Source organism: Triturus cristatus, chromosome 6 (assembly GCF_964204655.1).
Source record: "Triturus cristatus chromosome 6, aTriCri1.1, whole genome shotgun sequence".
Lineage (NCBI taxonomy): Eukaryota > Metazoa > Chordata > Amphibia > Caudata > Salamandridae > Triturus > Triturus cristatus.
Window position 1 is genome coordinate 727075543 of NC_140589.1, and position 25146 is coordinate 727100688.

Sequence of the window (25146 nt, forward strand, 5' to 3'; positions counted from 1 at the left end):
ATTTATTAATATTTTTTTTTTCAGGTTTTTCACCGTGCGCGCACGGTGCGCGCTTATAGATATATATGTACTTTTAACTGAAATTTTCTCTGGAACTACTGAACATCCCTGACCTGAGGACTACCTCTCTGCCAAATTTCAAGTAATTCTGTTCAGCCGTTCGGGCTGTACCTTGGACTAAAGGTCCCTATGGAAAAATGCATGGGGAAAACGCGTTTTGGGACCCCCCTTATTTCTCGGCCCCCGCTTGACTAATCACCCCGAGACTTTCAGGGTAGGAGTGGAGCGCCCCACCTATTTTGAAAAATTCGCGAGGATTCGTCAACCGCCGCCAAAGTTATTCAAAATAGAATTTTCAGATTTCCTATGGAAACACGGTCCTAACTATAACTAGAGCAGTTCCGACGATATCTTAAAAACTTACCACGTGGTCGGTGAGTAGAACATCTGCAGTATACTTAGACCTAGATATCCAGGCGGAATGTGACGGGCTTGTGACAAAGGTGCATCAAAAACCAACGGATAAAAACTCCTTGCTGCACTATAGGTCATACCATCCCAGAGCTCTTCGGGACAACCTACCCGTGGGACAGTTTTTAAGATATCGTCGGAACTGCTCTACTTTACAACAATATTCTGAACAGTCTAGTGTCCTGGCCACAAAGCTAGAGAACCGAGCATATCCTAAAAAGGTGATAAAACAGGCAAGAAAAAGAGCATATAACACACCCCGTGCTGCCCTTTTGGAAAAGACTCCCAGGAAGAAGGGCGATTGCATTCCCGTGATCACTACCTTTGGCCCACTCTCTACAAAAATCAGACAGGTTATCCGCAGACATTGGCACCTGTTGAACACCACAAATATGAAAATGCCTCCACCCCGGTTTGCATTCAGGCGATCAGCTAACATCCGCGATCGCTTGGTACACACCAGACCCAAACAAGATCTATGGGAGACCAATATCCCGCAGGGACATTATCCTTGCGGGAATTGTTCAGTGTGTGAGTTTACATCTGCTACAAAAAGTGTAACCCTTGTTAAGAACAAAACTTGGTTCCTAAATAAATTCAGCAACTGCAACACACCAAACGTCATCTACAGATTGACGTGTCCCTGTGATCTCCATTATATTGGCCTCACCACCAGGAAGGTTAAAATAAGGATACAAGAACATCTCAGTACACTACGTGCAGGCAAATTGAGCACTAGATTGGTACAACACTTCCAGTCTCATAAACATACCCCTCGGGATGTGCGTTGGGTGGTTTTAGAGAGGGTGATGGGAGACCAATTTAATATGGAAGCAAGATTGAGCACAAGGGAAGCACGCTGGATTTACCAGGAAGGTGCAGATCAAACTGGACTGAACGACCTTATTGAATGGAACAAAGTAAATCTATAGTCCATTCTGCCTTCATGCCCTCCTGCAAGGATGGCGTACTTGCACTGTACCCACTGTCCACAGGAACAACATCAGAACTATTCCATCAGGTTCCAGGTCCACACAGTGTTTGTTAATAAAGTTATGAGGTTTTTGAATGTGCCACCCGGGTCTGGTATTAAGGGGTTTCCAATGTAGTAAACAGGTAGCAGGGGCAGTACACGTGTATGCATAGAGGATGTAGTATGTTCTCACATCGGCCCGCTACCGCCTTACTGTATTTAAAGCCTGACAGTCAGTGTACCAATATTCTATCTCTTTCTAAAAGTTTAGATAGATGCCAAATAAAGTGGACCTTAACACGAAATCCGCCACCGACAACGATATATAGGCTCACGCGCGGGTTTAGATAAGCCCGAACTCCAATCTCTTTAATTTGGAATTTTCCTTTAAAAAAACTATGTTTGATAAATTCTATTATCATCATAAATGACAATATTAACATCATCCATAGAGATGGATGATATATCCGGTGTTGGCATTATTTTAATCCCCATGTGAACGTCGGTATTGGTAAAAAACTGAAGAACATACTGATGATTTCACCAGTCTAACATGGCGGCGATGATTACCTGGTCAAACAGTCAGATTCCCCAAGGCGGGCGGGAACGCCTGAAGTCCGATCACGTGGTACGAGGCTCTGCTCATATTGACGAAATACACCATCAGGGCTGATGCGGTGCCGAGTTGATGCCGGACACGGTCGTACTCACGGTGAGCTTTGCCTAGCTAGCGGGCTTGAGGAAGGATTATGGCAATAGGAACGGTCATTTAATGCTCAGCACCCTACCAGAGCCACAGGGAGCGACTGGGATAGAGGGCAAACAAACCGGGTCGTTATGAGGGGGAGTAACGGTCATTTCATAGAGTAGGGATTCCCCTGACCACACGCTGAGTGTTTAACAATAACAAGAGGGCACATCATGGAAGGTTAGATTTACACTCAGAATGGGACACAGAATCATTACAGAATAACCCTTTACGGAATAGTCAGTGACAGCCATATGGTAAATATATCCTCCACGGCCTTATGATCTCTGTTGTGTATTACAGACTCACTGTAGAAGTTGTCTGGAGGAACCTTGAAAGAGTGATCACAGTCACACATACAAGCGCTCCAGGGTAAAGGTATGCCCGTGATGGGCAATATCCCGGTAAATGTCTTGAAGGAAATGCAGTCTAAGACACAGTATATACCACACATGTGTTCTCTCTTTTTTTAATCAGATGCCAACTAACTTTGCTTTGTGTTGTTTGTCTTTTCCTTGTGTCTCTAATAGAGTTTTTTATAAGACAAGTGATGGTGCAGGGTGGATTGACAATACCCCATGCCCTGAAGAAATTGCCGTGAGTTTATCCTAAGGCAATGAAACATGTCGGCATTTTAATATGAGCAGACACACAGCACAGAATAAAATAGCAAGCCAAAGTGATTTAGCTCAAATCTGTATATAGTTGTGGTGCACGAATCACAGCACAGCTTTCTCCTTTACACACCTTAGCACTCTGTCTTTTGGGTAGCAACCCATTCATTTTCTTTTGCACTCTTCGTTTTCTGGAGTGGTGGTAGCTGATGATGAGATCTGAGGTAGCAGGCGAGTACCTTCCTGCTTTACCCTCCTTGGTGGTGCTACCGTGAGGCACCATCACTCCTTTCCTACACTTTTTCTACACTTTTCTATCACATTGGGGTGACAGAGACACAAACTTGGGTCACAAAGATAATCCTTCTGTTGAAATTGTCTATTTTTTATTTTGGTGAGTTATACCTACAAGTAGCACAGATGGTGCAACCACTTGCTTCATAAAGTGTCTAATAGATATGACAATTCCAATAGGTATATGAACTGTATCCTCACCAAGTGAACAGGACAATTATTGTTTATATATTCCTTGAGTGGGGGAAGACCTGTTCTCTGCCCCTACAGCTCCTTTTTTGTGGTTTGGTTCCCTTTAAAAGTGATACCTGTTTTTAATTGGTTGTAGTGAAAGGGAGTGTTTTCCCTCTAAATTGACACTCAGCACAACACTCTAATACCCAGTAGAAGGTGCAAGCCGAAACGCGTAGGTCATTTTTTCCGGTTGTACGCACTCTTGCACTTTGCTTGTGATGGCCCCGTGAGTAATATAGGTGATTTGAAATTTTGAAAAATAAATACAAGTTACCTCATTACAAAGGATTTGGTGGTGATGTTCCTCTGCTTGCCCTCGAGACGCGCTGGATTTCGGAGGGCGGTATGCATGGAGGCTAAGATGGAAATATATATATATATATATATATATGAGCTCTCTTCGCTCACAAGTTTCTCCAAGGAAAAAGAACAAACGTAGACCTCCTTGTGTAGATTCAAAAGTATTTTATTCCTCCTCGCCTGCCATTACGCGTTTCAGCCGTCAAAGCGGCCTTGATCACATGACAATGCTCAGAGTGTTTTGCTCATTATTTAAAGTGCTAATGCTTGAAAAAAAAAAACACATACATGATCTGAATTGATGGACATGGAAAACAGACTGATAAGTTTCAAATTGATGCCGATAAAATAATACATTGCATATGTTCGACATTTTGCGTAAAATTAAATACATACAGGTAAAATACCTTGTTTACACAAGTCCTGTGGTCTAATAAAATCAAATGTTGCAATTTTGAACATAGAAAATATTTGCCAATACCTGTATAGTACCTGAAAAGGAGTGAAACCTTATAAGAGTATTCTGTTCGTCCATTTCTAAACTATGTGTGTGTGTGTGAAAAATAAATAAATGTGCTTGCCGAATACCTGTGTGAAATACCTCATAAATGCACCCCCGGATAATATTTAGATTTGACTGCATATACATGGGGCCTCACCCATGAAAGAATAATTATTATCTTCTTTTTATTCCCCCCATGGGAGATACTTCTAAGGTAAGGTTTCCAATCTCGTAATGGTACTTATAAATGATGATCTATAACCATTATCTGTAGGCTACCTAATAGACATACATGAGATAATCTCATTGACTATATACAGTTAAAAGGTACACTGAACTGTAATCATTGTAATATACCCTTATGTTTAAAAGATGTAAAAACAATAAAAGATGGTATTATAAAATCCGAAGGCGCAAAAAAAGTGCAAATAGTGCGGTACTAGTCCATATGGACACCTAGTGCAAAATATAATGAGGTGGATATGTGCAAAAGATTGCTAATAAATATGCATATAAGTTAATGCCGCTGAGGACGCTAAGGAGAGGGCTGTTGGATTACCTTTGTGGTTCATGAGGGGAACAAGATAACTTAGATAATGTTTATATTCCAATAAAATATCCTAAAACTCAAAACCATCAGAACAAACAAAAGACACACAATAAAAACTATATGTCTAAAATTTCATTCTAAAAGGTCTAAGCCAGAATAAATATTTAAATAAGAACAGTATACATACATATATATAGTTAAAGGTTCTTCAATTTTAAGTTATTTTAAAAAAGTTTAATAAATAAATAATTACATTTTTGTTTAAAGTTAACTCAATAAAATGTTTAAACGTTTCCTAAAATTTTTTTTTTATTAAAATCAATTCAAAATCCTATTTAATATAATTTACTGAATAATAAATAGAAAAATGAGAAATTGGTATTATAAAAATTATTTCAAATAATAATTGGGATGAATTAATTTAACATATTTTATTTATTGTATTATTTATTTATCATGTCATGTGATATGGTAATGACCTGTAATAATGTATTTTTTTTGTTCTGGGGTTAATAATTACTGTACGTTGATTCACAGATTTATTTTACGTTAAATGATTTGTAACATAGGTTTTATTATTTATTAGACTTTATTATTTCCCCTACACTTTACTCAGGGAGATCACCGCCTGGTGGCAAAAACCGCCATCTACGTGTGAAAAATTGCTAGTAGTAACTTTACATTTGTAAATCATATTTTAGCAAGGTCCATCCCCTGTTCTGAGAGAGCGGAGAAATGTTAGTCTGTACAGAAAAGTTAATTTCACTCGGAAATGGTGAACCGCAACAACATGTAAAGTTACTAACAGGTGGCAAAGTAAATTTACATGTGAGCAAATCTGCTCGTATAAATTTACCTTTTGCGAATAGGCAGAATAGGTACTCTTGTCTCTGATGGTATGAATATCATAATATAGGATTGTAAAATAGCCTCCTGCATTAATGTCGTATAATAGTGCGGCGCGACTGCTGCACAACAACGGTTATGGCAATGGATTTAACACAAACATCACTCGCCTAACGTCTGTGCTTCTGATTCTGTAACTGTCCGCCATTTTATCCAGCTGAAGGCCAAAAGTGAAATTCTAAGGGTTTTATTAATCAAAGGGACGCGCTAATCAACTGGTGTGGTCTGTGAGATCCTACTCACCTGCCCTAAAGAGAACGCTGTCCGTAGCGGGTGAATCCTGCTTCCTGCCACTTCATCGTTGCCGTGAGGGGAACGGCTGTCCTCTACTACATCTCCCGGCATCACCTGGGACCGGAGCAGCGCCGAACGTCATCAGAGCGAGCCGGAGCCCTACAAAAGTCGACAGGTGCCTCCGCAGCGCGGGACGCGCTAATCGACTGGTGTGGTCCGTGAGATCCTACTCACCTGCCCTAAAGAGAACGCTGTCCGTAACGGGTGAATCCTGCTCCCTGCCACTTCATCGTTGCCGTGAGGGGAACGGCTGTCCTCTACTACATCTCCCGGCATCACCTGGGACCGGAGCAGCGCCGAACGTCATCAGAGCGACCCGGAGCCCTACAAAAGTCAACAGGTGCCTCCGCAGCGCGGGACACGCTAATCGACTGGTGTGGTCTGTGAGATCCTACTCACCTGCCCTAAAGAGAACGCTGTCCGTAGCGGGTGAATCCTGCTCCCTGCCACTTCATCGTTGCCGTGAGGGGAACGGCTGTCCTCTACTACATCTCCCGGCATCACCTGGGACCTGAGCAGCGCCGAACGTCATCAGAGCGAGCCGGAGCCCTACAAAAGTCGACAGGGGCCTCCGCAGCGCGGGACGTGCGCGGGCGGCGCCCGGGCGAAGCCCGGGCCAAGGGCGGGCCCGTCCTTGTCCGTCTGTGTCCGTTTGAGGCTGGGCTGGGCCTATCCTCGTGGCTTGGCTCCAAACTCTGTAGCAGCTATATCTACCCCCAGAAAGAGCTGAGAACACTAAAAGGTAATACATGCTCCCAGAACTAACAGGATCTGAGACTCTATAAGTTAAGATCTGTAACTGTGAAAGTTGTCTCTCAGATGATACATGAGTAGGTAATCTCTATTGCCTTCATAAGAAACCCTATAAAACATGGGTAAAAGAAAAGCCCAGAATAGCGACCCTCTAGATGGGAAAGATTTAAAAAAGCCCAAAACACAAACCCTTTTAACGTATTTGACTGGGGCTATGGGAGAAATAGAGAAACAAATCAACTCAGTCGAACAATCTCTAGCAGCCGGCTCATTACTAACTGGAGAAACTGTCGAGCAAATCATCCCTACCCAAGATACGGAAAAAACCACAGATCGAATTGCCGGATCACTAGTAAATGATTGCATTGAGCAGGTTGTTGGGGACACTATTATATCCGGAATGGCAGAAAATGGATGTATTCAACAGTCTGCAGGTGGAATTACTGTGCATAGCCTAGAAGAAGACACTATCCCCTCTCAAGAAATTAGGAGGAAAAAATCAGTTAGGAAACAGACATCGAAGTCTGGTAAGGGATTAAAAGATTCAGGCAAAACAACAGGGAACAGGGAGAGGGCCAATATGGTAGGAAAGAATACCCATGATCAGCATTTGAGCCCTTTTTTGCTTACAACTAATTCAACTGATAATACGACAACACACGCTACCAAGGGGGATAATATAGAGACCCTTCTCACAGCTATAAAATGTCTAGACGTTTATGTGAGAGGAGCTCTCGAGAATATCGGCGAAAGATTACTACGGGTGGAGACTCTCTTGACAAAGTCCCCAGCAAATAAAGATACTATAGTTCATACACCTATAAGCGCCCAGAATACTAATAGCGGTATGAGCGAGTCTGGAAACAGGGGAAGATCTAAGTGCCAACTGGATGGAACCAGAGCTAATATAGAAAATCGAACTAGCAACGACCATAGTAAAACTAGGATTCACCAACAGACCAGCAATATCGCCAGTAATTCAGAAGTTAAAAATAACACTTTAAACACCCTTAAATTACCTTATTCAAACTTGCAACCATCTTCACACCTGGACCTTCCTCCAGCCTGTACTCCCTACACAGTTGTCCTGGCAAATGTTCCACAGTTAGGACAGCATGATAAGGAGACGCATGAATCCTTAAAAAATAAGGCATTACATTGGCTGGGGAATAGAGTGGGAGTCACTCATATTCTATTTCAAGAATTCAAGATGGCACGCAGGGTGGGATGGGTTGGTAGAGGTAGGAAATCCTTTATAGGTGATTGCCTGGTTCTTACCTTTCGCTCCCCCTGGCTAGTCAAGAAGATCTTGGGGACCGCGGTTAGAAGTCAGTTTGAAAAAGGGATTAACATTGTCCCTTTGGGTTTCTTCTATCGACCTCCTTTTGATCCAGTGAAATTTGACCACCCTCAGCCTAGCCCTAGCCTAAACTATAATGTTACAGTACATAATCGCTTTGGTGCACTTACTTCATTGGAGGAAATAGATTGACTACCCCAAGAGACATTAATTGATTCTGAGGCCATTTCATCAGGTCCCTTTGACAACAGCTTCTATAGCTTACTACAAAGGACAACATCTAATTCTGCGCCCTCTTTAGAAGCCCAAGCCACCAACTTACATAGCCACGAGCAGAACAAAGTAACGTACTCTGAACTACCTAATATAATATTAAATGGAAAAGGAATATTGAACCCTAGTCCAAATGTACTAGAGATATCTGTATCAGAATCTCACTTATCAACACCACCTAGGAAAAACAAAGGACAGATTAGTATTACATTTTGGAACATAGCGGGTCTACCTTCCAAATTCCAAAATGATCTCTTCATTGACTTCATTAGGAAACTGGACATCCTATGTCTCCAAGAGACTTGGACCTTAAATGAAACACATATTAATGGATTTAAAACTTATCATACCCCAGCCTGTCTATCCAACCACGGAAGACCTAAGGGTGGTCTATGCATTTATATTTCCAACTTGCTCGTGGCAAAACAAATCACACTTGAAGTATCTGACCCCCATTATCAAATTCTAACAATTACAATAGATAATAAAGATTCTTTGATGCTTGTGAACTTCTATAATAACATTGCCAAGGAAAAAGAGGCAGATAAAATTATCCAACTTAGTAAAAGTATAAAAAACATCCAGTCATTAAACTTAGGAAACGCCCAGATTATATGGGGTGGAGATTTTAATACCAAACTATGTTCCAACAATAAAAATCAGACATGTGGTTTGAGAGATGAGGAAAATTGTAACCTAACCCATTTCTCACATAATATCCCTGGAAGTGCTATAAATTAGACTCTCTTTATGTTAGACTTGACATTCGCAAATGAACTAGTAACACCACCCATCCCTTTTACTCCAACGTTTAATGGGAGAAGACTAAGTTCTGTTATAGATTTCATCTTGATCTCAAGTTTTTTCGGTAGCAGGGTAACCCAATTCAAAAAGTACAAGATAGCCATAAGTGATCACTTCCCGCAAACAGTAATAATCACTACCAAAAATGCTAATTATCAAAATAAAAATAAAACAAAACAACTTAACCATATTCCTTCAAACTTGGCTATCAATAGCATTAATGGATACTCATTGAAATGGGAATTGATAGACCCTGATGTAGTCACACACTCAGTAGTAGACATGGCCTTGGATCAAATTATGACATGTCTAAATGAAAAATCCTCCCCTTCACTGGTCTTAGAAAGTTTCCTAAATATTACGAAAATAATAAAAAACTGCCTGACTGTAGAGAAAAAAAACGGGCATCAAAAGAAAAGCAGGTGGTTTGATACTAACTGTACAAAAACTCACCGCTTATTAAAAAAAGCTATTCACAATAAGGAAGCAGATAAACATGGCATCCAACAAGCAAGAAAATTATATAATCAGGCCATAAAGGCAAGAAAAAAGGAATTAAAAGACTCCCTGTGGAAAGATCTGCATAGGGCCAGTATGCAAAAAGACAGTAAGGCATTCTGGAAAGTAATCAGATCTCCTTTCTTTTCCTCTGAAAGTACTCCTTCATTGGACGTAATGATAGATGAACACCAATGGGTAAGCCATTTCTCTAAAATCTTTGGCTTTCCGGAAACGATTACATCTAGGAATGCCTTAATATTATCCCCTTCTGAAGACAACATGGCCGATTCAACCGAGATTTCTTTTTCACTAAAAGAAGTATTATTAGCTTTAAAAGAAAGCAAAGGCTCCAAGGCCCCAGGACCCGACGGGGTTCCCGTTGATATTTACAAATATAATACTGACCTTTGGGCTCCACTGCTAACATGCGTTCTTAACGCAACTTCCTTGTTGGGTCCGATTAAAAGTTGGACCGAATCCATCATGGTCCCTATCTATAAGAAAGGCAACAGACAGGATCCTTCCTGCTACAGACCAATCTCACTATTAGACTCACTGGGCAAAGTGGCAGGAAGGATAATTCTTTCAAGACTTCAAGCATGGGCAACCGAAAAGAACATACTGTCAGATCTCCAGTTTGGCTTCAGGGAAGATAGAAGTACGACTGACCAAGGCCTTAACCTGGCCATTTTAATGGGAAAATACACGAAGGCGCGGAGAGGAAAACTGCATTTGGCTTTCGTAGACCTCTCCGCGGCCTTCGATTGTGTTTCACATAAGAAATTATGGGACATCTTAGAAGAAATGGAGGTAGAGTTATCCCTGATCAATTTTCTGAAAGCCCTCTACAGCACCGCTACAGCGAGGGTTCGCTTTGGGCAATCAGGCGAATGTACCTCGTCATTTAGGGTTTATAGAGGAGTAAGACAGGGTTGCGTCCTGGCTCCCTTCCTTTTTACATTATACACAAATGGCCTTGAAAAGGCCATGCTAGAAGGAAGCCAGGACGTTCCCCAAGTCCAACAGAATTCGGCAATCAGACGCATTCCAGCATTACTCTACGCGGATGATGCCGTTATTTTAGCAAGGACACCATTGGCTCTCCAGCGGGCACTGGAGTCCTATAACACTTTCATGCAGGACATCGATCTGAAGATTAACGTCACTAAAACTTTTGTAATGAACTGTGGTAAAGGTAGTAAGAGGGCCAAGGATATATACCTAAATGGGAGTAAACTTGCCACCACAAGCACTTACCCATATTTGGGGATATTAGTAGATGACGAGGGCACTTGGGGCCAAGCAATTGACTCGAGAAAACTTCTCTTCATGAGAGCCACTTCTGCCCTTGTCAATTTCTCCCAAAAATTAGGAAAAAGAACCCCCTCTGAATTAATAAAAATATACAAGGCGAAGTGTATGAGCGTAGCGTTATATGGGGCAGGGATTTGGGGGCACCGTAATGTCTTGGCCTTACAGAAAGTGGAAAACGCATTTCTCAGATATCTACTAGCCGTCCCGCCCTCTACTTCCACATATGTCTGCCACGCTGAGGTAGGAGTCTCCTACATTACCGACATAATAAAAATACAACCTGTGATCCTGTGGCAACGTATATGGAAATCACAGTCCAACGAACTAAATCAGTTGGTGCTTCATGACGTACTGAAGCTTGATCGTTCCCTTGATATAGAATGGATCAAGTATGTGAGGGATTTTATGACAGATATTGGAAAACCAGAATATTTCTATAATCCTCCTTCAATGTTAGAAGTCTCAGGGAAAGATTTTAAGAAATTATGTATGCATCATATGGAGAGGTTGAGATTTGTATCTGAAGCCACAAAATCTACGGTCATCTCCAACCTTATGATAACTCCTTTCCCTGGTATGCAATTTTATCTACATAATCTTGAAAATTGCTTTGACAGATTTGTTCTTACTCGCCTTCGATTAAACATCTTTCATAGGCTAGTTACATTTCCAACTGTCAATAATTGGTCTAAGAACCTACCAACTTGTCCGTGCGATGATATCTCCCAGCAAACAACAATTCACGTTACCCTGTTTTGCAAACTCTATAAAGAACTGAGAAAGAAATGGTTAGCCCCAATTTTGAAAGTATGGGGCATCCGCCAATGCCGTCCCGCCTTTTTGGCTCTCCAATGCCTCGACAATGAATGTATTATCCTAAATGTTATTCCTTTCCTAAAGAATGTTATCAAAACCGGAAATAATATTGTCTTAGGACCTAGCGACAGTGCTTAAATATTATTGAGGATATACTATCTTGATTCTTAAAACTTCAGGACAGAAAAACTTAAACACAAGGTACCTAACATTGATTTAGGCTTATCCCCCAAAGCATCATAATACTGCACCTGGGGTGATCTGATTCTTTTCCTGTCATGTTATGTCATAATTTTTATAAACCATGTTTATTCAAAGTATAATGAAAATGATCGATTATTCTCTACGCTAAGACTGTGGCTTTTTATGTATATATCATTGTAACGAATAATTTGTTCTTTTTAAAGTATACCAACTTTTAACTAATATTCATTGTACTGAACTGATAGCCTCATAGTAAAATGATGTATTGAGCTAAAACAATTGCTAAGAACTAGGATAGCATTTTGATTCTTCATTGCTCTGAAAATTGCTATTTTGCGCAAACTTTTTCTATCGTTTTGCCCAAATGAGACATTTTTAAACAAAAAATTGTATTTTTATTTTTAAAATTAATATTTTTTTCTTTTTGCACAAATGCTGAAATGTAAAATTTGTTTATGCTTTTATGGTATGAAATTACTTACCGAATAAAGCTGATTTTGATTGATTGATTGATTGATGTTGTATTCAGAATATTGACTGGCACAGTTTAGTGTAGGAATTTACTATTCTTAACGCTGCACAGGTTGAAGACTGTAGCTCTAGACGATATTTTGACAACACGATATTCAAAGCTGGATATTGGCCTGTGTCATGAAGTGATCTACAACAACATTTCTGGAAACATACTTTACTGAAACCCATCTAAAGTGATATTTATATCGCATCAGGTTAAAGTTTTGGGACAATGTATTTGTATACGCTAAAAAAAAGTGTTTCCCATTCATACTCTTCATGTTTCTTTTTTTATCTCATTTGCTTTTGCTTCTCCACACACCACAAAACACACCTTTCAGCCCATTCCACACAACACAGCAGATAACAGCAGCGAAGTAAATTATGTGGTTTCTGCATGTGCATGTGAGGCCTCGTCAGGGGTGAGTCACCCCAGTGTATACATTATTTGCCCTGTCACCTGTAGACTAGACTAAGTGCAGACCAAGTCTTTACCACCACTCAGAGGGTACTTTGGACAATCCAGGAAGTGTGTGACTCAAGCCAGTGTTTGTGTTATCAGGATTTTCTGTTCTTTTTCTGGTTAACCACCATACCAGCTGATTGTCTACAACAAAGAAGTGATTCTTTGACCCTTCCTTTTGGGATTTCCCAGTGTTACAATAGTGTGGTAATCTGCGGGATTCTGTGCACCCCAGAAACAAAGTAAGAATGCGCTCTGACATATATTTCATAAACTGTATTTCTGCAGTTGGTAATAATATTGTTCGGCCTACGACAAATCACACATGCATGTTTTATTCCCTGGAACATAAATGCTCCATAACACTTTTTTTCAGAAAGTGTGAAATATAGAAATTCATTTAATGCATATGTTGCCATCTGTCCGTCATTTTCGAGGCAGTTGTCTCTTCTGATCAGGGTGTGGGTGTAAGAACAAACCTACTTATCAAAGTTATAAAGACACTTCTAAGACAGATATTTTTGGGACTACTGGGGACTTGTAGTGATGCCATCAGTATCAGGAGCAATAACAGGATTTCTGATTTACAGTATTACCATACATTTAACAAACGTTTCTTATCAGGGTGTCAGTAGGTTCAAAACGTTCTGAGATAGATCAACAAGACAATCAGGAAAAGATCCATGGGATTTCATCTCTCTATCGATGAGACTGTCTCCTGGTTCTTCATTAAATGTGAGGCACTTTGGGGCATATTATCAAGCACGGCGTTAAAATTATTGCCACTTTAGCTGCTGAAAACTGCTGCTAAAGCGGCGATAATGGGCTAGATAATATGCCGCAGAGAATTCCCATAGAAGTCCATGTTTTGGTGTCAACATGGGCTTCTATTGGAATTCTCTGTGGTATATTATCAAGCCCATTATCGCCGCTTTAGCGGCAGTTTTCTGCCACTAAAGCGTCGATAATTTTAACGCCGTGCTTGATAATATGCCCCTTTGAAAGTTCTGCCTCGGACACAAATGGATCCACAATAAAGACCCAAAATGGAAAACTGGCACTATCAAGAAGCATACAACAAGACATCACTAGGCAGATTTACCCTCCTAAGGATTAAAGTCCTCATGAGACCTGCTAGGATTCCAGCATCTAAATTCTAGTTACATTATATGTCACTTGTAAACACTCCAAAGGGAGAGGTGGGCAGTGGGCCAGAAGCAGAGGATCCTTCTGCTATTATGGATGTTGTGATTCAGGAAGGCAACGAGCTATAAAATATAATGCAGTGAAAGCCATAGCAAAGCCACAGGAACTAGGCTCACCCACAAGACAGAAAAACAGAAAGAAGTACTGCATAAAGAAGATCTAATGTTGGTTCAACCATGTTGAAAGCCTTTCAAAGACCAATGGGTGGGGTTGGAAGAACATTTAAGACCTAGTGGCCATAAACTAACTTTAAAATGCTTACCGCTCGCTTCACTCTAGCCTTGGAGCAGGTAAATATAGGTATTTGTATGGCAAAAACCTTGCTAGGAGGCAATGGAGCACTCTATATTTCTTGGGGAATGGGAGACGATGTATAAGATCGCATTCATCAGAGAATTGCACAAATATAATCCATTCTATCAAAAAAGTATGCAGTTCCTAAGGATACATGAAGAGAGATTTAGAGGATACATATATATATGTATGTATATATATATATCCAAAAGTTGTAGCCAGATTCTCCTCCTTATGGAACTAGGACTCCCACATACCTGGCAGGGTGTCATGCTTCATCATAGGGCTTACTTCTAATTAGTTAACGTTTTGCACAGTGGTATTTATAATAGATGATAGGCGCTTATGGTGAGTACACCTGATATCTGTAAACTTCATAAATCAGTGACGGTGCTAGAGGGTAGGGGAGAACCACCAGCCTCCCTAAACACTGCGGTCAGACCACATAGAATCAAGATAAGGGTACCCAAGCACACGTAAAATCAAGGTCAAAACAGTTAGAATATACATAAACAAGTAACACAAGTAGATCTTCGTCTCTTTCTTTTGAGTTTCTTCGGTTTAATATTCTTTTCTCTGAATGTATTTCACAGTCTTCAAAATGGTTCCCAAGCCAACACGTGTTTCGTCGCCTATAGTAGTTTTTTACATGCGACTTGTTCACGGCTGAATACGGTTTAATATGCAAACAGTTAGAATATACATAAACAAGTAACACAAGTAGATCTTCGTCTCTTTCTTTTGAGTTTCTTCGGTTTAATATTCTTTTCTCAGAATGTATTTCACAGTCTTCAAAATGGTTCCCAAGCCAACACGTGTTTCGTCGCCTATAGTAAATTGGAGCCAGACGCGGTTGGGGGGAGATACACTTCATAGAACGAGAGACGAGGTGCTCAAATTTGGAGCACAGCTGAAATGTGAAAGCGTTTCAACCAGAAGAAATTCATTAACCACCCCCTCCCTCGTCGTTTGATTGTATGACCTGGAAATATCGTCATACTAGACACTTTGCATATTAAACCGTATTCAGCCGTGAACAAGTCGCATGTAAAAAACTACTATAGGCGACGAAACACGTGTTGGCTTGGGAACCATTTTGAAGACTGTGAAATACATTCTGAGAAAAGAATATTAAACCGAAGAAACTCAAAAGAAAGAGACGAAGATCTACTTGTGTTACTTGTTTATGTATATTCTAACTGTTTTGACCTTGATTTTACGTGTGCTTGGGTACCCTTATCTTACTTCTAATTAGGCCGGCGCTGCAATGCCAGACAGGCACCCTTCAAGGGGCTCTTCATCAGAGATCTTTTGTTCCAAAACCGTAATGTGAAATGCGAGTGTAGGGCCGTGGAGTGTAGATGAGTGTAAAGAGTGTGTGAATTGTGTAAGGAGAAATAAAAGGAGATTAAGTACTGCTCTAAAAAAATCTTAATCTGCGGGTCTACTTGTTTAGTTAAATCCAGAGTTAGCAAACTACCGACATGATGTTCAATGGTTGCTACTACAAAAAGATCAACATGTTTCTTGCTTCGTATGTCACAAAAGTGATCAGTTAGCAATTCATCAGGACCAGAAATAAAATAAAATGACTATCTACACAATGGTTGGTGGCTTAGTTAGTGTAAGGGGTAAACAAAACACTAGAACAACCTAAATGTGAAGCACCTTATGGTGATATTGACCCATCTGGGGTGGATAACCAACTACATCAAGTACTGGCAGAGGGAACGCTAAAGTATAACTTCGGTTTTGAAGCTACACGATAGCCGGAAATAAGGGTGAAAGAGTACCCACTCAAACTGAGAAAAAACCTAAACTCTTCTAGGCCCAAAAGAAAACATTGATTATAGTGATGAGCTTGAAATCCCATTAATCAATAATGTTTCCTACTCCATTCTTCTCCAATTACAATGTAAGGTATTATGAGAAATCTACATAAATGTATTTATAAGAGAGGGACAACCTCAAGAAAAAAGGCCTATGCCAAAACTATACTGGTTGGAATCCATCCAATCAATCTACCCGAAGTTAAAAGCAAGGTACCTGTAGTGCGACCCAAATCCCAGAAGGTGGAGGAAAGCAATCAATGTTCAGTTCTTCCATTAGACCGGACAACAGTGGCTTCTTGAAGATGTTGATGCATGTTCCGATGGCTTATTTCTGATGCTTTTTTGCCACCCTCCTCAGGACCAATCATAGCTTAAATAGTGATGTTGTATTGCATTATATTATAACCGTATTAACTCTTTTTAAATAACAATAAGGCTATTGGAACAAAAAATAGTGAAAATTCAGACATCTTGAATCCTATCCAGTAACATTGTGGGGTCTTGTTCCCATTAGAAGAGTAGCAATGAAAATCTTATAAAGAACGTGGTCTTTAAAAATAGCTCCCACCAAATAAGATCAACTGCTAAGATCCACAAAAAGACAGGAATGTCAGGGTAGTTTGGGTGTGCCTGTATTTAGAAGCGATTTAAACTGAAATCATCAAAGCTCAGCTACATGAGACATTGGTCTGTGTTTCCTTCGTATATGCCGAGGGCCGCCATCATGAGGCAGAGCCTTGGTTTTCAGCTGTCCTATTTTGAGGGTATTTCCTTCTTCAACATGTTGTTTCCATCTCGTGTAAATGAGTTCTGATGATTTCAGTGTAAATCGCTTCTCAATACCGTTTAAATCGCCTGTCAATACAGACCTTGAGCTTGATTAAAAAGGGCCTCCGCACTCGTGGCGGAGGCCCTGCAGTCATGGGGGAGTCTCCGCACTTGGGCGGAATCTCCGTAATGAGATTCCGCCCCTAGTGTGGAGACTCCCCCAGGATTGTAGGACCTCCGCCACAAGTGCGGATGCCCTTTGTGAATCAGGCCCCTTCTTTTCAAGTTCCGGTACCCTGATTGGATGGATCCTAACCAGTATTTCTTTGGTGTGGGGCTTTTCCTTGAGGTTGTCCATCTCTTATAAATACATTATTGTATGCTTAATAAATTATGGTGAACAAAGTGATCTTTTTGCATTAGTAGGCATTTGATTTCTTGCAATACTTTACCTTGAAGCTGAAGATGAATAAGTAGGTCAAATTATTGATCACCGTGATTTCAAGTCCATTACTATCATCAATATTTTCTTTTCGGCCTAGAAGAGTTCAGGTTGTGTCCCTGAGAATAAGGGCATGTGTTGAAGCTATCTGCCAGATGGTGCCTGTTTTTCTACTAGTATGCTGACATGATATGTTAGGGACTAGAAAACAAAAGACTGAACGACTAACCAAGGTCCAGCTCAACCAAAATACATGTATCATTAGCAATCAACAAATTGGTGCAAAAACACTTCCTGCATCTGTCGTCCAGAGGTGCAAATCGAATCACAGCGTAAGTACAAAGGTGGAAGGTGCACTTATTATAGTCAAACATAAAATCAGGTAGTCCAAAACATGTAAAAAAAAAATTCTCTTTATTCTGAAACTTTAAACACGAGACAGCACACAGCCAACGCGTTTCGTTCCAAGCGGGAACTTCGTCAGGGCTATTAGAAAGGCAAGTAGAGTATCCCCAACGGTAGTTAGTACATCCTTTTAAAAGGCACGTCTCATCTCAGGAATAAAGATGCCATAGAAGAAAGTATTGTTTTTCTGTAACTAATAATACAGCCTCGCGATACCAATGAGAGATATTCAGTATAATCAAACTTATTGCAACAGAATCAATGCAATATGTTATTACGTATCTTGCGTATTATATTTTTTATATAGATATATATACAAAAGAGACCCTCATGTGGGCCTAGTGGTGATACGCACAAAGGGTAACGAGATGGGCAGAAGATGGTAGGTATTATCCTTCGCGAGTGGCGTCTATTCCCAGCATGGTAGCTGTAAAGTACTTTACAGCTACCATGCTTAATACCTACCATCTTTTGCCCGTGAATAAATAATACATTTTCCCTAGTCATCGTACGTGGAAATCCCCCCTCACCAGGCCCCACTGCTCTTACCTGCATGGGCCGAGGCTGTGTGGTCTGTGAAGTGACCGAGAGCCTCATTGATGCCAGTGGGGTGCGGTTGGGTTGAGGGCTTGGAGGGGCATTGGCAGTAAGGTGGGTGTAGGGGAAGCAAAGCATATACATCTAGTTGCTGAATTGCACAATGTAAAACCAAAAAAACTAGGATTAATCCCGGCTTCGCCACTTTACAAAATTGTGTGATCCTAGGCAATGACTTTTTTTCACTTTCCCTCATCATTCTTAATTATCACATATACAAGAACCTCGAAATATATGATTTCAGGAAGCGCGCTGTACAAAACCTTCTGTGTTTAATTTAATAAACTATAAAGTTTTACTTGTATAATAGGAACCCAGGCCACCCAAAGAGTGTACATAACTAACTTGCCTCTTTAGTTCACTATTGGCATTGTTGTCAGGTTGGAGGGAAGAATAAATGTTTCTAGATTCATGTTTGAAAACTATAAATTTTAAAATAACACTGCTCAATGCACTATTATTTGATGTATTAAAGTGAAAAGGTTATGCATATTAATTAAATACACTGTATGAATTGACCATCATAATTCGACACTTTGTCTGCAAGATGGCTATAAAAATGAAGGGGTTCCTAAAGTTAAATGTTGCAGGACTCAAAAGTTACTTCCTTTCTTTAACACCACTTAACCTCTAAATAAATGCCTGCCTGTTTATTGAACAACTTGTTTATTGTTAGCACTCTCCAGTAAACAGCAGCGGAGTGTAGCTGTGCACCAGGCGGCCGCATGTAAAGGACAGGAGGGCCTCATGTGGCCCCCTGGAGCCTTACTTTCAGTATCACTGCTCTAAGAGGTGCCACCACCACATTACAAGCCTCCACTTACAGAAACCTCCACCCGTCGTCAGCTGCCGGGCCCTGACTCACAGGGATTTCCCGTAAACGTGACGAAGCCCGCGGTGGGGAAGACGCATGCTGCCCCGGCTGCTGTTGACAATGCCTTTACCTGTTGTGTGAACTTATCCCGGATTTCAACATCATTGAGAAATATAGATCAGTTTCTTATTTAAATATCTGTTCTGTTCACTATTGTGGCGTCCATTATGAGATACCCAGAACTTGCCAAGCAGAGGTACCAGATCCAGCATTACTGATACCGGGGCCAGGTGGCAGCTCCAGCAGGTGTATGTCTTTTTTTTTTTCTTTTACTATGGAGTAAGGACACCTGGGGCAATTCCATTGACTGTATTAGAGCCCACGGTGCCCTTGCTGAGTCACTGCCTGCCAGCCGTCAGTCAAAACTTTCCAAAACTCCAAACTGCACGGTGCGGTATTTAAACCCACCATGCCCTGCATGCCTGCACGCACTGTGGCCCCAGTACAGCCTCACCCTGAATGCACCCCCACACATGCATCCTTCTGCACTGACTCAGCTGCCTTCCCAGGTGGTTATTTCCTTGCTGGGCTATGCACGGGTGGCAAAAAATCGGAAAACTCCAATTACTACGCATAACCAGAAGTTTCACAAATTCGCACCTGTGCATGCAGCATTTTAAATTCCACCACCTTTAATTTATTGTTTTTAAATTGTGCTCGCAATGTTTATGAAAGGCGAGAGCGACTTCGGGAAAAGGCATTCGCAGAAAATGGTATAAGGTCAGGACCATAATTGTAAGTCTCCCAGCCATTTATGTATCTTGTGAAAAATGTCTCGTAACAGAGAGAGGTGAAAGAAGCGAATCTCAAAGGTTTGGGCCTTGTGAATTCAGGGATCTCCCCTAAACCATTTCTATCTTGCTGGGTACGAAAAAATGGATTTTTTTAGCTGGCCTGGTAAACTAACTACCAGGTTGTGAACACGACGGCAGAAATTTACAGTTGCCATCTCCATTTACGACTGTACCTGCATAGAATTCTTTCTAGAGGAAAGAGTGAAAAATGAGGAGAACCGAGTTGAAGCCGAATAAGTATTGTAGCCAGAAAACAATCCGTGTATTTTCCGACCTTGTCGAATGAAATTTTGGCCAGTTAGCCAACAATTGAGCCTCACTATGGCATTATAGCCGCTGCTGAGGCATATGCCGGCTGTTAAAGGCCCTGAACCTGAGTTATAGGCCCAAGCCACAGGCAAAGGCCTATAACGAGGAAGAGGGCCTTTAAAACTGATACAGAAGAAGGCACAAGGGCCATAAGGCTATTGGAACATTCCACCCACTGAGGGTAGAATGTTCCTGCAATGTTGGAGCAGAAGACTTACACCGGCCATTATAAGACCTGAGTCACTCCATTATCTTCAATGGAGCTCCTAATATTCCAGTGTTCTATTATAGCCTTATAGACCGCCGTAGTAGGCTATACCGGCTATTAAAGGGCCGCTCCAGCATTAAAGGCCCGAGCCGACAAGGGAGCGGGATTTAATAGCCCAGCTACTAGAGGGCAGAATGTTCTAACAAATAAAACAAAGGCTTCAGGGAGCACGAGGGGATTGAAATCCCCTCGGGCTCCCTGAAGCTTTTGTTCACAGCCACAGCTGTGAACAAAAAAACATTGGAATGTTGGAACTCCGGGCTTATAACAGCCATTATAAGCCCGGAGCTACTCTATTGTTTTCAATGGAGCTTCTAACATTGCCATGTTCTAATATAGCCTTATTTCCTTATAGCCCGCCGTAGCGGGCTATACCGGCTATTAAAGGCCCGCTGCAGCGTTAAAGGCCCGAGCCGAAGGCGAGGGACTTTAACAAAGCAGCAGGACTTTAATAGCCGGTATTGCCCTGCCACGAAGGGCTATACGGCTATTAGAACATTCTGCGACTAGAGGGCAGAATGTACTAACAAATAAAACAAAGCCTTCAGGGAGTGCAAGGGGATTCAGATCCCCTCAGGCTTCCTGAAGCCTTTGTTCACAGCCAGAGCTGTGAAGAAAGAAACTTTGGAATGTTGGAGTTCCGGGCATATACCAGCCATTATAAGCCCGGAGTACTCCATTGTTTTCAATGGAGCTTCCAACGTTCCAATGTTCAAATATTGATTTCAGTTATTACAACATTACATGGGGCAATAATAGTGTGTATGTACTGATGTTACTACAACTATTATCACTTCTACTACGAATACCCCTTATACTACTACAGCTGTTACTACTCCTAATCTATTTCTGCTAATATTAATCATAACATATTTAAAATATTTTATTTTTTTAATGTCAAGCTTGTTCTATTGGAGTTTGACTTTTCACTTTTCAGAGGGCTGTCAATAACAACAACCAAAGGAAATGATGGACGGAGTGTTGAACATTGCAAGCACTCACCCCCAGTCAACTGATCTGGGTTTAATCCATCACCGTTCTTTAGCCCACTCTGCCACCCCAGTTCAGACATGGCCATATGCAAATCAGTCTGACCCTGTGCCTCATGGGAACAGTCCAGCCCGAACTGCCAAGCCATATCTTCTCTGGACCGGAAACAAGCTTCCTAGGACCGGTTATTGGCATTTCAGCCGTCTTCAGCCAGGCTTGCTTGAATCCAGTGGCAAAGTGAGCAAGGGACTCACGTCTGAGCATACCCTGCCAACGTATGGCGAACAAAGCAACAACCAAAGGAAATGATGGACGGAGTGTTGAACATTGCAAGCACTCATCCCCAGTCAACTGATCTGGGTTTAATCCATCACCGTTCTTTAGCCCACTCTGCCACCCCAGTTCAGACATGGCCATATGCAAATCAGTCTGACCCTGTGCCTTATGGGAACAGTCCAGCCCGAACTGCCAAGCCATGTCTTCCCTGGACCGGAAACAAGCTTCCTAGGACCGGTTTCTGGCATTTCAGCCGTCTTCAGCCAGGCTTGCTTGAATCCAGTGGCAAAGTGAGCAAGGGACTCACGTCTGAGCATACCCTGCCAACGTATGGCGAACAAAGCAACAACCAAAGGAAATGATGGACGGAGTGTTGAACATTGCAAGCACTCACCCCCAGTCAACTGATCTGGGTTTAATCCATCACCGTTCTTTAGCCCACTCTGCCACCCCAGTTCAGACATGGCCATATGTAAATCAGTCTGACCCTGTGCCTCATGGGAACAGTCCAGCCCGAACTGCCAAGCCATATCTTCCCTGGACCGGAAACAAGCTTCCTAGGACCGGTTTCTGGCATTTCAGCCGCCTTCAGCCAGGCTTGCTTGAATCCAGTGGCAAAGTGAGCAAGGGACTCACGTCTGAGCATACCCTGCCAACGTATGGCGAACAAAGCAACAACCAAAGGAAATGATGGACGAGTGTTGAACATTGCAAGCACTCACCCCCAGTCAACTGATCTGTCCATCATTTCCTTTGGTTTTTGCTTTGTCCGCCATAAGTTGGCAGGGTATGCTCAGACGTGAGTCCCTTGCTCACTTTGCCACTGGATTCAAGTAAGCCTGGCTGAAGACGGCTGAAATGCCAGAAACCGGTCCAGGGAAGACATGGCTTGGCAGTTCGGGCTGGACTGTTCCCATGAGGCACAGGGTCAGACTGATTTGCATATGGCCATGTCTGAACTGGGTTGGCAGAGTGGGCTAAAGAACGGTGATGGATTAAACCCAGATCAGTTGACTGGGGGTGAGTGCTTGTAATGTTCAACACTCCGTCCATCATTTCCTTTGGTTTTTGCTTTGTCCGCCATAAGTTGGCAGGGTATGCTCAGACGTGAGTCCCTTGCTCACTTTGCCACTGGATTCAAGCAAGCCTGGCTGAAGACGGCTGAAATGCCAGAAACCGGTCCTAGGAAGCTTGTTTCCGGTCCAGGGAAGACATGGCTTGGCAGTTCGGGCTGGACTGTTCCCATGAGGCACAGGGTCAGACTGATTTGCATATGGCCATGTCTGAACTGGGTTGGCAGAGTGGGCTAAAGAACGGTGATGGATTAAACCCAGATCAGTTGACTGGGGGTGAGTGCTTGCAATGTTCAACACTCCGTCCATCATTTCCTTTGGTTTGGGCTGTCAATAACAGCCAATATTATTATCTATGTAACTAGCACTGTGGTGTAAGTTAACGTTGATAGGCAAAGTTAACGGTAGGTTTGAAATGTGAATTATTCTGTAACTCAGAGTCAGCAGGAATGGCTGATATACCTCACTTACAAACTCATCCAAAGCAACGGTATTGGCTTGCAGTTGAAAAGGGATGGAAACAGGCCTCTGTTCTGGAAAGTTTTAAATATTGAATGCATTTTCGAAAATGTTAGTAATAGATTCCAGAAAATCACCTCCTTTGTATGCATACAAATACAATTGTGGACATTTGATAAAGGGTCTAAGAAGCATGCTCTAATTTTGTAAAATTGAAGAATCAGTAAGATTCGTCAGTTATTAAGAACCTGAGACTTGATGTATGAATTTTCCATTTGCAAAACGTGGTCGCAAAAATCACCCCAACGTTTTGTGGATGGAAAGAAATTTTCAGAACTGACATGTGTACTAATAGGTCAGTTCACAAAGTTCCAGATCATAGTGGATCTAAATTCGACCAGTCTCATTAATATTCATGAGTCAGGTTGCAAATTGCTATCATTAGCTAGGATCACAGGGATAGTGACTTGCTGAGGTCAGCAGGCCACCGTCTCTGTGATTGCTTTTAAATAAACCAATCTATTTTTAGGTCGAGGGACCATCCGGTCTGCCGAAGGCAGAACCGGAAGTCCGCAGATCTTATGTTTCTGAGAGTGGCTCTTTAGCCTGCCTCTCTTTTTGGCTCTCCTCCATTGGCTGGCTTCCTAAACGGAGGCCAGCCATTGGAGGAGAGAGCCGTCCCTCCAAATAGGCTCCGTCTTTTTCAGATTCGGGGCGTGTTCCGTGCTGTTCTTTCCACTTTTTAGCCACGCCCCCGAATCTGAAAACCTCCGCTGCGTTTCTCCGAGGCATTTCTGCTTCGCCTCGGAGAAAGGCAGTGGTGTGCTTGTTTAAAGGTTATTTTTTAGGACTCTGAGAATATATGTATTTTCTTTTATATGCGTTTCTTGCTTTTGTTATGTGTTCAAAATGTTCCTTGTCAGTTATGCTGTTATTCGTATGGTTGTAATATTTAACGGGAGGGGATGCGTTGCGTGTACACGATTCTATGAGGAACGTTTGCTTCATGTTGACTCCTTAACACCATTTGCAATAGAACCCATATCTGTGGTCGTTTCTTCCCTAACAGCACTATACCTTTCTATAACTGAACGTGGACATTTTGCGGTCTTTAAATGGCCAAACGTATCTAGCTCGAAATTCGCTTGCTTCATTGGTCTATCTTCCATGTCAAACAAACGTCGTCACTCTGCCCTGCCTCCTTTGTGTATTTGGCTCTTGGGAGGGGATGTGGTACGTTGGCTGCACTGCCGACTTTGGTGTTAGAAACCAGGGTTCGAGCCTCGGGGTCGCGTCCACATCCTGTGATTCTGGGCAAATCACATACTCTCCCCGTGCCTGCATGTGTAATGTAAATACGGTGCTCGTGTAAAGCGTTTCAATACCTTCAGGTTGAGTTCACGCAATATAAATTATGCAATTAAAAAAAAACAACACGGTGGTTTTAAAGTAGCAATATTTCTGTTTCGGTTCAAATGGAGTTCTGATGTCTTTTCTTAGACGGCCGTCTTGTGAGCTTCGCACAACCCGGCAGTGTGGTTTTTTTTAGCCACACACTACCGGAAGCAATTTACTGGTGCATACAGTTTACACATTGTTTCGACTCTGTGAATTATTTCAAACCGATGCTTGGCACGCAAGAGAGGCGTCACTGAACATACAGGAGCCATAGAGTTCCCGGCGGTGGTTTTCTGCTCCTTGTGAATCCATGGCGGGAATCCCACCAGATTCA